Source organism: Stenella coeruleoalba (genome assembly GCF_951394435.1).
Source record: "Stenella coeruleoalba genome assembly, chromosome: 20".
Lineage (NCBI taxonomy): Eukaryota > Metazoa > Chordata > Mammalia > Artiodactyla > Delphinidae > Stenella > Stenella coeruleoalba.
In genome coordinates, this window is record NC_137166.1 from 13,735,835 (window position 1) to 13,749,024 (window position 13,190).

The window sequence follows — 13,190 nt, forward strand, 5'->3', positions numbered from 1 at the left end:
TCTCTTGTAGGTAGCATATATATGTGTTTTGTTTTAGTAACCATTCAGCCAGTCTGTGTCTTTTGATTGGAGCATTTAGTCAATTTACATTTAAGGGAATTATAGTATGTTCTTATTGCCATTTTGTTAATTGCTTGGGGGTTATTTTCATAGCTCATCGTTTCCCCCTTTTTTTTGTTGTCTTGTGAGTTGATGACTATATTCAGTGTTATGTTTACATTCCTTTGTATTTTTTGTATGTGTATCTTTTATAGATTTTTGGCTTTTGGTTACCATAAGGTTTTTATGTAGCAGTCTTTATATATATGTGATTGTTTTGAGTTGCTGATCTCTTAATTTCAAATGCATTTTTTAAAAACCCCTGCATTTGTACTCTCTTCTCACAATTACTGTTTTTGATATCATATTTTACATAGAATAGTTTTATGTATCCCTTCACTACTTATTGTGAATATAGATGATTTTACTACTTTTGTCTTTTAATCTTCCTGCTAGGGACTTTGCTGTTGATGAGGTACACCTGTAACGTATTGTACATCAACTATACTTCAGTTTAAAAATTAAGGGGACTTCCCTGGTGGCACAGTGCTTAAGAAACCTCCTGCCAATGCAGGGGACACGGGTTTGAGCCCTGGTCTGGGAAGATCCCACATGCTGTGGAGCAACTAAGCCCGTGTGCCACAACTACTGAGCCTACGTGCCATAACTACTGAAGCCCACTGGCCTAGAGCCTGTGCTCCACAACAAGAGAAGCCACTGCAATAAGAAGCTTGCGCACTGCAGCAAAGAGTAGCCCCTGCTCGCTGCAACTAGAGAAAGCCCACATGCAGCAATGAAGAACCAATGCAGCCATAAAAACAAACGAAAAAAGCAAACAATCTTCCTCCTAAATTTCTGCATGGGTGATTTTATTTTTTAACTTTTATTGTATGTTTGCCTTTACCATTGAGCCTTTTTATTTTGTAATTTTCTTTTTTTAAAAAATTTATTTTATTTTTATTTATTTATTTTTGGCTGCATTGGGTCTTTGTTGCTGTGCGTGGGCTTTCTCTAGTTGCGGCGAGCAGGGGCTATACTTGGTTGTGGTGCATGGGTTTCTCATTGCGGTGGCTTCTCTTGTTGCAGAGTATGGGTTTTAGGCGTGTGGGCTTCAGTAGTTGTGGCATGTGGGCTCAGTAGTTGTGGCGCATAGACGGGCTTAGTTGCTCTGCGGCATGTGGGATCTTCCTGGAGCAGGGCTCGAACCTGTGTCCCCTGCATTGGCAGGTGGATTCTTAACCACTGTGCTACCAGGGAAGTCCCACATTTTGTAATTTTCTTGTTTCTAGTTGTGTTCTTTTCTTTTTTGCCTAGAGAAGTTTCTTTTAAAAAATAAATTATTTATTTGGTTGCACCGGGTCTCAGTTGCGGCAGACAGCCTCCTTAGTTGTGGCTCGTGGACTCCTTAGTTGTAGTACATGGGCTCCTTACTTGCGGCATGCGGGCTCCTTAGTTGTGGCATGCGAACTTTTAGTTGCAGCATGCATGTGGGATCTAGTTCCCTGACTAGGGACTGAACCCGGGCCCCCTGCATTGGGAGTGTGGAGTCTTATCCACTACACCACCAGGGAAGTCCCTTTAAAAAAAAAAAAAAATTATTTTTTATTTTTGGCTGTGTCGGGTCTTAGTTGTGGTATGCAGGCTCTTTGTTGTGGTGTGCGGGCTTTTCTCTAGTTGTGACACCTGGGTTTTCTGTCTCTAGTTGTGGTGTGCAGACTCCAGAGCACGTGGGCTCTGTAGTTGTGGCACGTGGGCTGCAGAGTGCATGGGATCTGTGGTTTGCGGTACGTGGGCTCTCTAGTTGAGGTGCGTGGGCTCAGTAGTTGCCCCACGGTATGTGGGATCTTAGTTCTCCGACCAGGGATCAAGCCCACGTTCCCTGCACTGGAAAGTGGATTCTTTACCACTGGATCACCAGGGAAGTCCCTAGAGAAGTTTCTTTAACATTTGTTGTAAAGTTGGTTTAGTGGTGCTGAAATGTTTCAGCTTTTGCTTGTCCTAAAGGTTTTGATTTCTCCATCAAATCTGAACAACAGCCTTGCTGGCTAGAGTATTTTGGCTGTAGGTTTTTCCCTTTCATCAGTTTAGATACATCATGCCACTACCTTCTTTCCTGCAGAGTTTCTGCTAAAAAATCACTTGATAGCCTTACGTGAGTTCTCTTGTGTATGATGTGTTGCTTTTCCGTTACTGCTTTTAATATTCTCTTTTAATTTTTGTCATTGTAATTCCACTGTGTCTTGATATGTTCCTCTTTGGGTTCATCCTGTATGGGACTCTCTGCACTTCCTGGACTTGGGTGGCTGTTTCCTTTCCCAGGTTAGGAAAGATTTCAGCTGTTATGTCTTCAAATATGTTCTCAGCCCCTTTCTCTCTCTCTTCTCCTTCTTGTACCTCTATGATATGAATATTTTGCACTTGATATTGTCCCAGAGGTCTCTTAAACTGTCCTCATTTCTTTTTGTTCTTTTTTCTTTTCTTTGTTCGGCATCAGGGATTTCCACTACTCTTGTCTTCCAGCTCATTGGTTTGTTCCTCTGTGTCATTTAGTATACTGTTGATTCCTTCTAGTGTAGTTTTCATTTGTTTTATTGTAATCTTTTTCTCTGGTTCTTTATATTTTCTAACGCTTTGTTAAAAACTTCTAACTTCTCCCTCTGTGCATCCATTCTTCTGCCGAGTTCTTTAATCAACTTTACAGTCATTACCCTGAATTCTTTCTTGGGTAGATTGCCTATCTCCACTTCACTTTGTTCTTCTTCTGGGCTTTTATCTTGTTCCTTTGTCTGGAAGTTGTTCCTCTGCTGCCTCATTTTGCCTAGGTTGCTATTTGTATTTTAATGTATCTGATAGGTTAGTTATGGTTTTCTGACCTTGGAGAAGTAGACTTCTGTAGGATACATCTTCTGTGTCCCAGCAGCACGTTCCCCACTTGTTACCCAAGCTATATGCTCTTGGGGTTCCCCCTCTGAGGGCTGTGTGGGTCCTTCTGTTGTGGTGGGATGACTATATGGGTGGTCTGGTAGGCTTTGTTGGCCCCTAGCCCTGTTGGTTGCCAGGCCCTGCCTTGTGCAGAGGATGCCGGCTACTGGTTACCAGGGACTGGTCCAAAGCAGCTGACTGCAGAACCCCAGGGGGCCCTGGGGTAGTGCTGGCTCACTGGCGGGCAGAGTCAGGGTCCAGAAGACGCTGGGGCTGTTGCCCGCCTGTTGGTGGGTGAAGCCATGGCTTGGGGTTAGTGCTGAACTACTGGCAGGCAGAGCTGAGTCCTAGAGTCTGGGTGCAGGGCCCTGGGATCCCAGAGCTGGTGTCACACAGCTCACGGGGGGAGACCAGTTCCTGACACAGATGGGTCAGGGTCCAGGGTGTCCCAAAGCCTGTGTTGACCTGCTAGTGGACATGACTAAGGCCCAGCTGGTCATAGGGTAGGGTCTGTCCTGTGGGCAGGTGGTGTCTGCAGTCTGCAGGACTGTGGTTTCCTTGTGTCTGGTGTCTCACCTGTGGTGGGTGACGCTGGTCTAGAGGCTTGTGCAGGCTTCCTGGAGGGCTGGGCCGGTGCCTGCCCACTGGTGGGTGGAGCTGTGCCTTGGCCCTCTGGTGGGCAGGGCCGAGTCTAGAGGCATGTCTAGAGGTGGCTGTGGGCTTAGGAAGTGTTTAGACAGCCTTTCTGCTGATGGATGGCTCTGTGTCCCCCCGTCACCCACCAGTTAGTTATTGGCCTGAGTCATCCCAGCATTAGCACCTACAGGATGCTGGGTGGAGCCAGGACTTGGCATTAATGAGTTAGAGGGAGGATCTCACGGTGGCACCTGCGCACATGAGTGTCCATGCAGTAGAGAGCTCCTAAGAATGCTGCTGCCAGTGTCTGTGTCCCCAGGGTGAGCTGCAGCTCCCCTCCTGCCTCTCTGAGAGGCTCTTCAAGACCAGTAGGCTCCTATCAAATTATTGCTTTTGCCCTGGGTCCTGGTGTGTGTGAGATTTTGTGTGTGCCCTTTAAGAGTGAAGTCTCTATTTCCCCCAGTCCTGCGGGACTCCTGAAATTAAGCCCTGCTGCCCTTCAAAGCCAAATGCTCTGCGGGCTCATCTTCTTGGTCCAGGACCTCCAGGGTGGGGAGCCCAATGTGGGGCTCAGAACTCTCATTCCTGTGGGAGAACCTCTGCTCTATAATTATTCTCCAGGTTATGGGTCACCCACCCTGGGGGTATGGGACTTGATTATATCACAAGTCCACCCCTCTTACCCGTCTTGTGTGGGTCCTTCTTTATGTCTTTAGTTGTAGAAGCTCTTTTCTGGTAGGTTCTGGTCTTTTTCATCGATGGCTGTTCTGCAGATAATTGTGATTCTGGGGTGCTTGTGAGAGGTGAGCTCTCAGGGTCTTTCTACTCCTCCATCTTCGCCCATCTCCCATGTATTCTATTTATAATACGAAAAAAACCCTGGATACTGACATAGTCTTTGCTGCTTCTCTCGTCTTTGTAGCCTCTTCAATGCAGCAGTCTGACTGGCCTTTTTACAACACAAAGTTACATCACTCTTCTCCGTTGGCCATTGCAGAGGAAACGCTCTGGCTCCTACAGTGGCCTATGGGACCTATACAACATGCCCCTTTGCCTTATTTGGCCTTTTCTGCTACTTGCCTCCCTCTGACAGGGCTCTGCTCCAGCACACAGGCCTCAGTTGTTCATATTTAAGAGGAAGGAAATTATGTAATACTGCACTCTACAGTGTGGATCATATATATTGATCTTTTCTTCTTGGATGATCGGGTTCTTCATATACAAGTGGGCATACCATGATATGGGAATAAACTGTACTGCATGGAATCACATGACAGAGTGTGGTGGACTTGTGGTTCAGTGGCTAACCCAGTATATAAACACAGTTATACCCATGGATTAGGGTTACAACCTCAGGTATTTCTGTTACTCTGAGAATGGACAGTGATCTCTTATAATTCTCAAGTAGAAAAGTAACTAACCATTTTCACTAAGCCCTTATAAGGTAAGTATTTCATCTCAAGGTTGAAAGAACCCCTGTTTATGGGCTCAGATAATGGTATTTTATTAATTTAACTAAACTGCTTTAATGTATCAGTTTTAGGGAGGTGTTTTCTTTGAAATGAAAAGACTTGATCACTCACTCAAAGGTGGCATTGGCGGCTATTCAGTTGATCATTTTCATATCAACTATAGGAAAGCTTCAAGCCAAACCTTGCCTGGCCTTCTAATTTGTAAGCATAGCTACCTAGTGACCTCTGACATGCAGGTTTTCCTCTGCTATGGTATTTGGATAAAGGGGATGTCATTGCTCTTGAGAAAGAGGATGCAGGTGAAAAGAAGTACAGAGAGCTCATTCAGTAACATTGTACAGATCAGGGGAGTCACTACTGGGCACTGTAATAGTTACAACTATAAAACAGAACAAAAATTCTTTGAATTTAATATGAGAATCTTGATACAAGGAGGCAAGAATTTTACATAGGCTCTTATGGCACATGGAATGATTCAGGTCATATAGAGAATCAGCACACAATACAGAATAAGGGTGACAAAACATGAGCATCTAAAACAGGATCAGGATGGGAACGTTCCTTTCATCCATACTTACTCTTTAGTAAAGAGCAGAGGGAGTTAACATTGGAATCACATTCTATGTTATTTATAATTTATGGAATAAGTTTGTTGTATATGTTGTATGTATATACTGATTGATTAGTAAACTAAGAAACAGGAAAGAGGTGGGAAGTTGTGACTTTTCCAAGAGCAGAATCTATAAAAAGCTAGAGTAGAGGAAAGAAGGAGGAAAGTAGTAGGCATTAAGGAAGAATCTTCATTAAGATCATAAGATGCCCCCCGGCCCCATTTCATCCTAGTATTTAATCAGATCCTCCTCTCATTGCCTTCTCTTTGTGACCCGGTTTTCTTTTAACAACTTTATTGAGATATAATTCAATACCATACAATTCATTCATTTAAAATGTACAGTGCAATGAATTTTTTGTTATTCACAGAGTTGTGCAACCATCACCACAATCGATTTTAGAACATTTTTTATTTTCCCAAAAGGAAACCCCATACTCATTATCAGTCACTCTCTATTCTCCCCCAATATTCCAGCCCTAGGCAACCATGTGATCCAAGTTTTACAAGTTATTGATTTGAAATTCTCTGCTGCCTTCCAAGGACATTCTACTTCAAACCATTTGATTGATCACACAGGTACAGTCAGAAAACTGTAATCTTTGTTGATAAAAGTCTTGTAAATCAAAGAGAGTGACATATAACCGCATTCTTAGATATATCTCATTATATACAGCTTCTTAATCATGATTTTCAAGTTTTTTTTTTTTTTTTTATCATAGATGTAGACCTGTTAAATATACCCTCAACCTCAACCCCTGACTGATCCTATAAGTAAGCTGTAGGGGAAGCTAAAGTGTCCTCAGTAAGTTGCCTGGCACATATGGAACCAGAATAAGGAGGCTTAGTTAGATGGTTCAAATATGGAGTGGCACCACTCTCTTAGTCAGAATGTGGTTGGCAGAATAATGCCCCCACCAACCCCCATAGATACCTGTGTCCTAATCCCTACAACCTGTTACCTTACACAGCAGAGAGGACTTTGCAGATGTGATTAAGTTAAAGTCCTTGAGATGGGGAGATTAGATTGGACACACCTAGATAATCCACTGTAATCACATTTCTTTATAATGGGAGAACCTTTCTGTGGTGAAAGGGTGATGGGATTATGGAAGAACAAGAGATAGGGCAGTATGGGAAGAGCTCAACCCACCACTGCTGGCTTTGAAGATGATGGCGAGAGGCCACGTGCCAAGGAGTGCTGGTGGCCTCTAGCAGCTGGAAAAGGCAAGGAAGTAGATTCTCTCCTAGAGTTCTCAGAAGGGAATACAGCCCTGCTGACACCTTGATCTTAGACCAGTGAGACTCATGTCAGACTTCTGACCTATAAAACTGTACAACAATAAATCTGTATTGTTTTACGCCACTAAATTTGTGGAAATTGGTTACAGCAGCAATGAAAAACTAAAACACAGACCTTATAATGTGGATCTAGGCAGATAAGCCTTGGGCAAGCACACCTTCTCCTAGAACAGTGCAGGTGGGCCTTGCCCATGTTTGCCTCAGTGGCTCTTCTTTCTTTGTATCTCAGGTGTCTTCCTTGAAGCCCTTTCTTGAATGACTTATTTATTAAAATGCATTTAATGAGAACATAGACTTAAGAGTTAGGTGGGCCTGTGTTAAATTCGGGCTCTGCCATTTTACTAGCTGGATAACCTTGGACAGGTGACAATATTCTAAGCCTTGGTTTTTATGAACAAAGTGAGAATAATAATACCTACCCTTTGGGGATATTTGGAGGATAAAATGATATAATATATGTAAAATAGCACGATGCTTGATATATAGTGAGCCCCTAATATATGATAGCTGTTACTGTCTTCTCCTAAAGCCTAGAAGGAATTTGCCAATAGCATGCATTCTAACACTTGCTCAGATACAAATATATTAAGAACTATTCGTACAGCTGTTGTGTTTCGGTGACTGTGCCACAGGATTCTGTTCATAGCCCTAAGGGTCCTGAGTATTGAGCCTTTTAACTGAAAAAGGCTTACTTTTGGAAACTTCAGTGAGTAAGTTAAAACCACCTTTGGTTTATAGTGCAGTATGTAACACCTTTTAATATTTCCTTTATTCTTCAAGCTAAGGTGAAATAGAATGTTAAAGAAAACCTGGAATTGTTTCTACAGTTAAAAAAAAAATTCCTAATGACTGGAATAATTTCTTCACTTTAAATCCCTACTGCCCAGCAAATGGCTGACACATAATAGGCAGCAATAAGTGTTTACTGAACTGAACTAACCTGGCCTCTAAGCACTTATTCTTTCACAACCTGTTTTATCTCGTTTGTTGCTAGTCTAATTTAGGCCTGTTTTTTGGGCCTTGCCTATTAACAGCAGTTTTGAATGGCTCTTTTTTTTTTGAAAGCCCCTTTTTGCTCCTTGTCTTTTCCCTCTTGATTTTCCACAGTACCAGCAAACTAGGCAATGACTGTTGCACAGTATATCCTCTTCTATTTAGTCTTCTTTTTCTTTGACCCATCACATACTGCCATATTTTAAACTCAGTGTTTCCCAACTTTTTATGGCATGGTACACTTAGAAAATGATGATATTTGTGTGGTACACTGGGGTAGGAAGCAAGCCGTCTTATGACTGGAGGTTTTGGATTCTAAGGGCTGAGTCACCCTCTCAGTACAGCTGTCACCTAATTTGGGCACACCAGTATGCCTTGGTATACTTACTGGGAAGCTCTGCTTAATCTAGCATTTTAGACTAGCTGCAGTTGGAATTCATTCTGTCTTTTACATAGATAATTAATGAGCACTGTTTGTGTCCACGCTAAGCTCTAGGGGAAAGGAATTGAGAGCACTGTATCAGGCATTCTCCTACATGAGCTCTTAGTTCCAGGCAGACAAATCTGTTTACTGGCCTCCAAATGGGCCTTCAATATTCCTCTCATACATTTGCTTATGTCTTTTTTGTTTTTGAATAACCTGTATTTCCTTTGTCATCTCTGAATCTTCCTCCTGTCTTCTCCATGATGCTGTCCCTAATACAGTTAAAGTATGGCAGTTTTGTTTGTTGTATTCTATTACATTTATTAACTCACTCAAGTTTGGTGCCCTCTGTAAAGCCCGTATTCTTTCTTTGTATTAATTCTTATTCACTTACTTTCTATCTTATATTTGTCAGCATTTTCCCTTTATAAATGTTCCTATTGTTCTTATGCTGATATTTATCCTGCTCACTCTTCCTACAACTTTGTGTCATATAAATTCTGAGGAATATTTAATACTATTACAATAAATATAAAATAATATTCATTGTGCGTATATATTTATCAGGTAATAGCAAATGTTTTTTGTGCTCTTATTTGGACCAGGCATTATTCTAATAGCTTTATGTATATTTAACATATTTAGTCTTCACAGCAGCCCTATAAATATAAAATATTTTTACATCTCCATCTTACAGATGAGGAAGTTTGAGACATCGGTTAGTTAAGTAACTTGCCAAAAGTTGTACACTATTAAGTATCAACGCCAGGAGTGAAATGTAATCAGTTACAGTGGGCAGTGTTGACAATGAGCCCATACTAATAAAACATTCTGTAATACTGTGCTGCAAAAAAGCCAAGTTATAGATGTATGAGCAGACCAGTAGGTATTTAGTACTAAACATGCCCGCTAAGGTGAGTTAGGCTATATTACAGGAAGAAAGAGAAGTTGTAGTCATAAGAAATATACAATCTGGAGAGTACGATAACATGTAATACCAGCAAATGGTCAGTGATATAGAAATCAATAGTTAATAAGAATATTATTTATGGAGGATCAACTGTATATGCCAAGAAATGAACAGAGTACTTTGCATATATTATCCTATCAAAGCATTATCATAACACTATTGAGTAGTTGCTATCAACCCTATTTTATAGATGAGGGAAAAGAGGGACTTCCCTGGTGGTGCAGTGGTTAAGAATCTGCCTTCCAGTGCAGGGGACATGGGTTCTATCCCTGGTCAGGGAACTAGATCCCACATGCATGCTGCAACTAAGAGTTCCCATGCCACAACTAAGGAGCACATATGCTGCAACTAAAGGAGTTGGTGAGCTGCAACTAAGACCTGGTGCAATCAAAATAAATCTCAAATAGGTAACCTGCCCAAAAGTTACTGAGCTGGGAAGTGGTAGAGCTGAGGCTGGAATCTGGGCCCATCTGCCCTGTTTTCTTTTCACTGTGCTGTCCTGCCTCTCTGATGGTAGGTGCCCTGGCAGAAGGGCAGAGACACGCAGGCGAGCCACTGTTAGAATGTAGTTAGAGCTGTGCTTAACTTTGGAAAACAGTAGTGATAATGGTACTTTTTTTCTTCAAATTAGAATTTGAGGAAGGAATATAACCAACATTCTGGAATAAACCCAGTAAAAGTATTATTCATTTTTGTTAAACCATTACCTTGTGATCTTGGCTAAGCTTCTTTCTCTTTTTGTACTTCAGCTCTATCTTTTATAACATATATGTGGTTAATAGGTATCTACTTATATCCAAAGATGTTTTATGATGTTAGGAGTACTGTTCAAACTCTGGAAGTAAGTAGTAAGTACTACACAAATACTAAGTTTTAGTACTTAGTTTGAATATTGACATTTGATACCACCATGTTTTTCCTTTATAGCATCACACCTTTTTTTTTTTTTCATTCCTAGGCAATATGCACATAGTTTATCAACATGATCACAATTTTTAGAGAAGCTAAAGTTTTAATGGAAAATGGGGAGAAAACTTAAGGGGTACATTTTTTACCATGCTTTATATTATTGTCCTGCCCATTTCTTTTAGAATACAAACCAATTCAAAATGCCCTACAGAGCATTTTAAATTTACAGAGCCTGTGGAACACTGCCCATTTTTGCAAATGGAAGGTCAGAAACAGTTATTTGCTATACAGCAAGCCCCACACAGGCTGCATCTCGGTCATATTTGTATTTCCCAAGAGGCTTTGCACGAGGGGGGTGCTTAATAAATATTGGTTGAATAATTGAGTTGTTGTTTTCTACCTTTCTTTAACCTTCACAGTTCAATTTGTTTGCTTAAAAGAACTTCTCATCACAATTTTTGAAAGCTTAAACACTAAGGTTTATGTTTATATAGGTATGTAAAATGACAATTAATTACAAAATACTGTTTTATGTTTTAGCTAGTGAAAAATGATGGCCTCTCTTTTATGACTTCTATAAACCAGTAAGAGATCTGAGCACCCAAAGGCTTATGTTATTGTTTAAAGATTCCTTTGAATTTTCTAATAAACATTAGAAAAAAAAAAACCCTCACAATTGCACAGAAAGTCTGATGTTTTATTTTTTATAAATTTATTTATTTTTGGTTGTGTTGGGCCTTTGTTGCTGTGCATGGGCTTTCTCTAGTTGCGGCGAGCAGGGGCTACTCTTCGTTGCAGTGCATGGGCTTCTCATTGTGGTGGCTTCTCTTGTTGTGGAGCACGGGCTTCTGTAGTTGTGGCACGTCAGCTTCAATAGTTGTGGTGCGTGGACTTAGCTGCTCCGCAGTATGTGGGATCTTCCTGGACCAGGGATCGAACCCGTGTCCCCTGCATTGGTAGGCAGATTCTTAACCACTGCACCACCAGGAAAGTACCCTTAATTTTTTCATTGAAGTATAGTTGATGTACAATATTATATGTTACAGGTGTAAAATATAGTGATTCACAATTTTTAAAGGTTATGCTCCATTTATAGTTATTGTAAAGTATTGACTATACTCCGTCTGTTGTAAAATATATCCTTGTAGCTTATTTATTTTATACCTGATAGTTTGTACCTCTTAATTCCCTACCCCTATCTTGCCCCTCTCCCCCCCTCCATTGGTAACCACTTGTCTGCTCTCTGTATCTGTGAGTCTGTTTCTTTGTTATATTCACTAGTTCATTGTATTTTTTTAGATTCCACATATAAGTGATATCATACAGTGTTTGTCTTTCTCTGACTTATTTCATAATAAGAATATGAACTGCATAATACCCTCCAGGTCCATCCCTCTTGCTGCAAGTGGCAAGTTTTCATTCTTTTTTACAGCTGAGTAGTACTCCACTGTATATATACACACCACATCTTTATCCATTCACCTGTTTTTAAAAAATTTTTATTTTATATTGGAGTATAGTTGATTAACAATGTTGTGTTAGTTTCAGGTGTACAGCAAACTGATTCAGTTATACATATACATGTATCTATTCTTTTTCAAATTCTTTTCCCATTTAGGTTATTACAGAATATTGAGCAGAGTTTCCTGTGGTATACAGCACACCTTTACTTTGCTGTCTTTTTTTTCCCTCCTGATACTGACAAAAGAGATTTGTTCATAGAGAACTGACTCTGAAGATGACACTCTTCATTGTATCTCAATGGCTTAGGCTCCATATGCAGTTTCTTCTCTGTCTTTAATTAAACTTGTTATTTTCAGTGCTGTAGCTGGGAGCACTGTGTTGACACAACTCATTCTTGTACAGAACGGATTAAAATGTCAGTGTTCCAATGTTCTCATCTGTGAGAAAAAGAAAATATTTGGGATATTTTATTTATAACTTTTAAAAGACTCCTCTGTGAAGAAAGATTACTTGTAGGCTGGAAAACCATTTGACAGTTAAAGGACAGAACTCTAATATTAGTCTAACAAAAAAGGGGAAAAAGACTGAAAGTTTACTAGAACCCTTTTCTAGGGATTTAGAACACATCTTTCTATTTCCTTCTTAATTTTCACTTAATTTTATCTTTTAATTCCCTAGAGTTCTGCTTAATCCTTCTAGATGCTGTGTATGCAGAATATTGACAGTTTCCGCAAAAGGCAGTTAGTCAGTCATTACAGTAAACACACATATTATGTGGATGGAGGGCTACTAGTCAAGGGAAATGGAGTTGGCGTATTGAGGCTTTAACCTTCATATCGTAAGTCTAAATGTATCTGTTTTTACAATGGAGTCTTTAATATTTGTTAGCTAGTTACTGGTGAATAGGTCCGCAAGTTCACCTTGCTACAGCTTGGGACTCTTTTCTGCCTATCAGGTGTTCACAGGATATAAGCTACATCAGTTAACACTGGGTGCTGTGCAAATTTTAGAAGTCACAGTAAAGAGACAGGCTTGCTGCAAATTGATAAGGTAGGGACTTAATAAGAGGAGCCAATACTAATGGAACGCTTGCATGCATCTAGAATATTTAAAAGTGTCTCTGTATTGATGTATCGACTGTCTAATCTGCACAGCTCTATGAATAGGTGATATTATCTTTGCTGTACAGATGGGAAATGGAGGCCTGCAAATGTAAAGTAACTTGTGCAAGGCAACACAAGAAATGGAGAAGCTGGATTTGAATCCAGGGAGTCTGGTTCTGTAGCCTATTCTATTAGAGAGTTTCTGGAAGTTTATTAACTCTTGATATTGTACGGTTTGGGAGCTTTTACTCTGGTGATGTTGCCTGAGTGGCGTCCTGAGAAGTAGGAGCTTGCTGTGACTCCCCTCTTGCCCTTTTCTTTTGTCCTCCATTACTTGCTGAGGCCC

At 40.6% G+C, this 13,190-nt stretch overlaps 1 long non-coding RNA gene across 2 annotated transcripts in view; it reads right to left on the reverse strand.

Annotated features, from left to right (window-relative positions):
- Positions 1 to 11,633: 11,633 nt before the first annotated feature.
- Positions 11,634 to 13,190, reverse strand: part of LOC307179431 — a 55,599-nt gene continuing 54,042 nt past the window's right edge. Inside the window, exon 6 of one of the 2 annotated variants that reach the window (XR_013825385.1) lies at positions 11,634 to 12,178. This is a non-coding gene — a long non-coding RNA (uncharacterized lncRNA). The remainder of the gene's footprint in view (positions 12,179 to 13,190) is intronic. The other variant, XR_013825386.1, reaches the window with a different exon arrangement.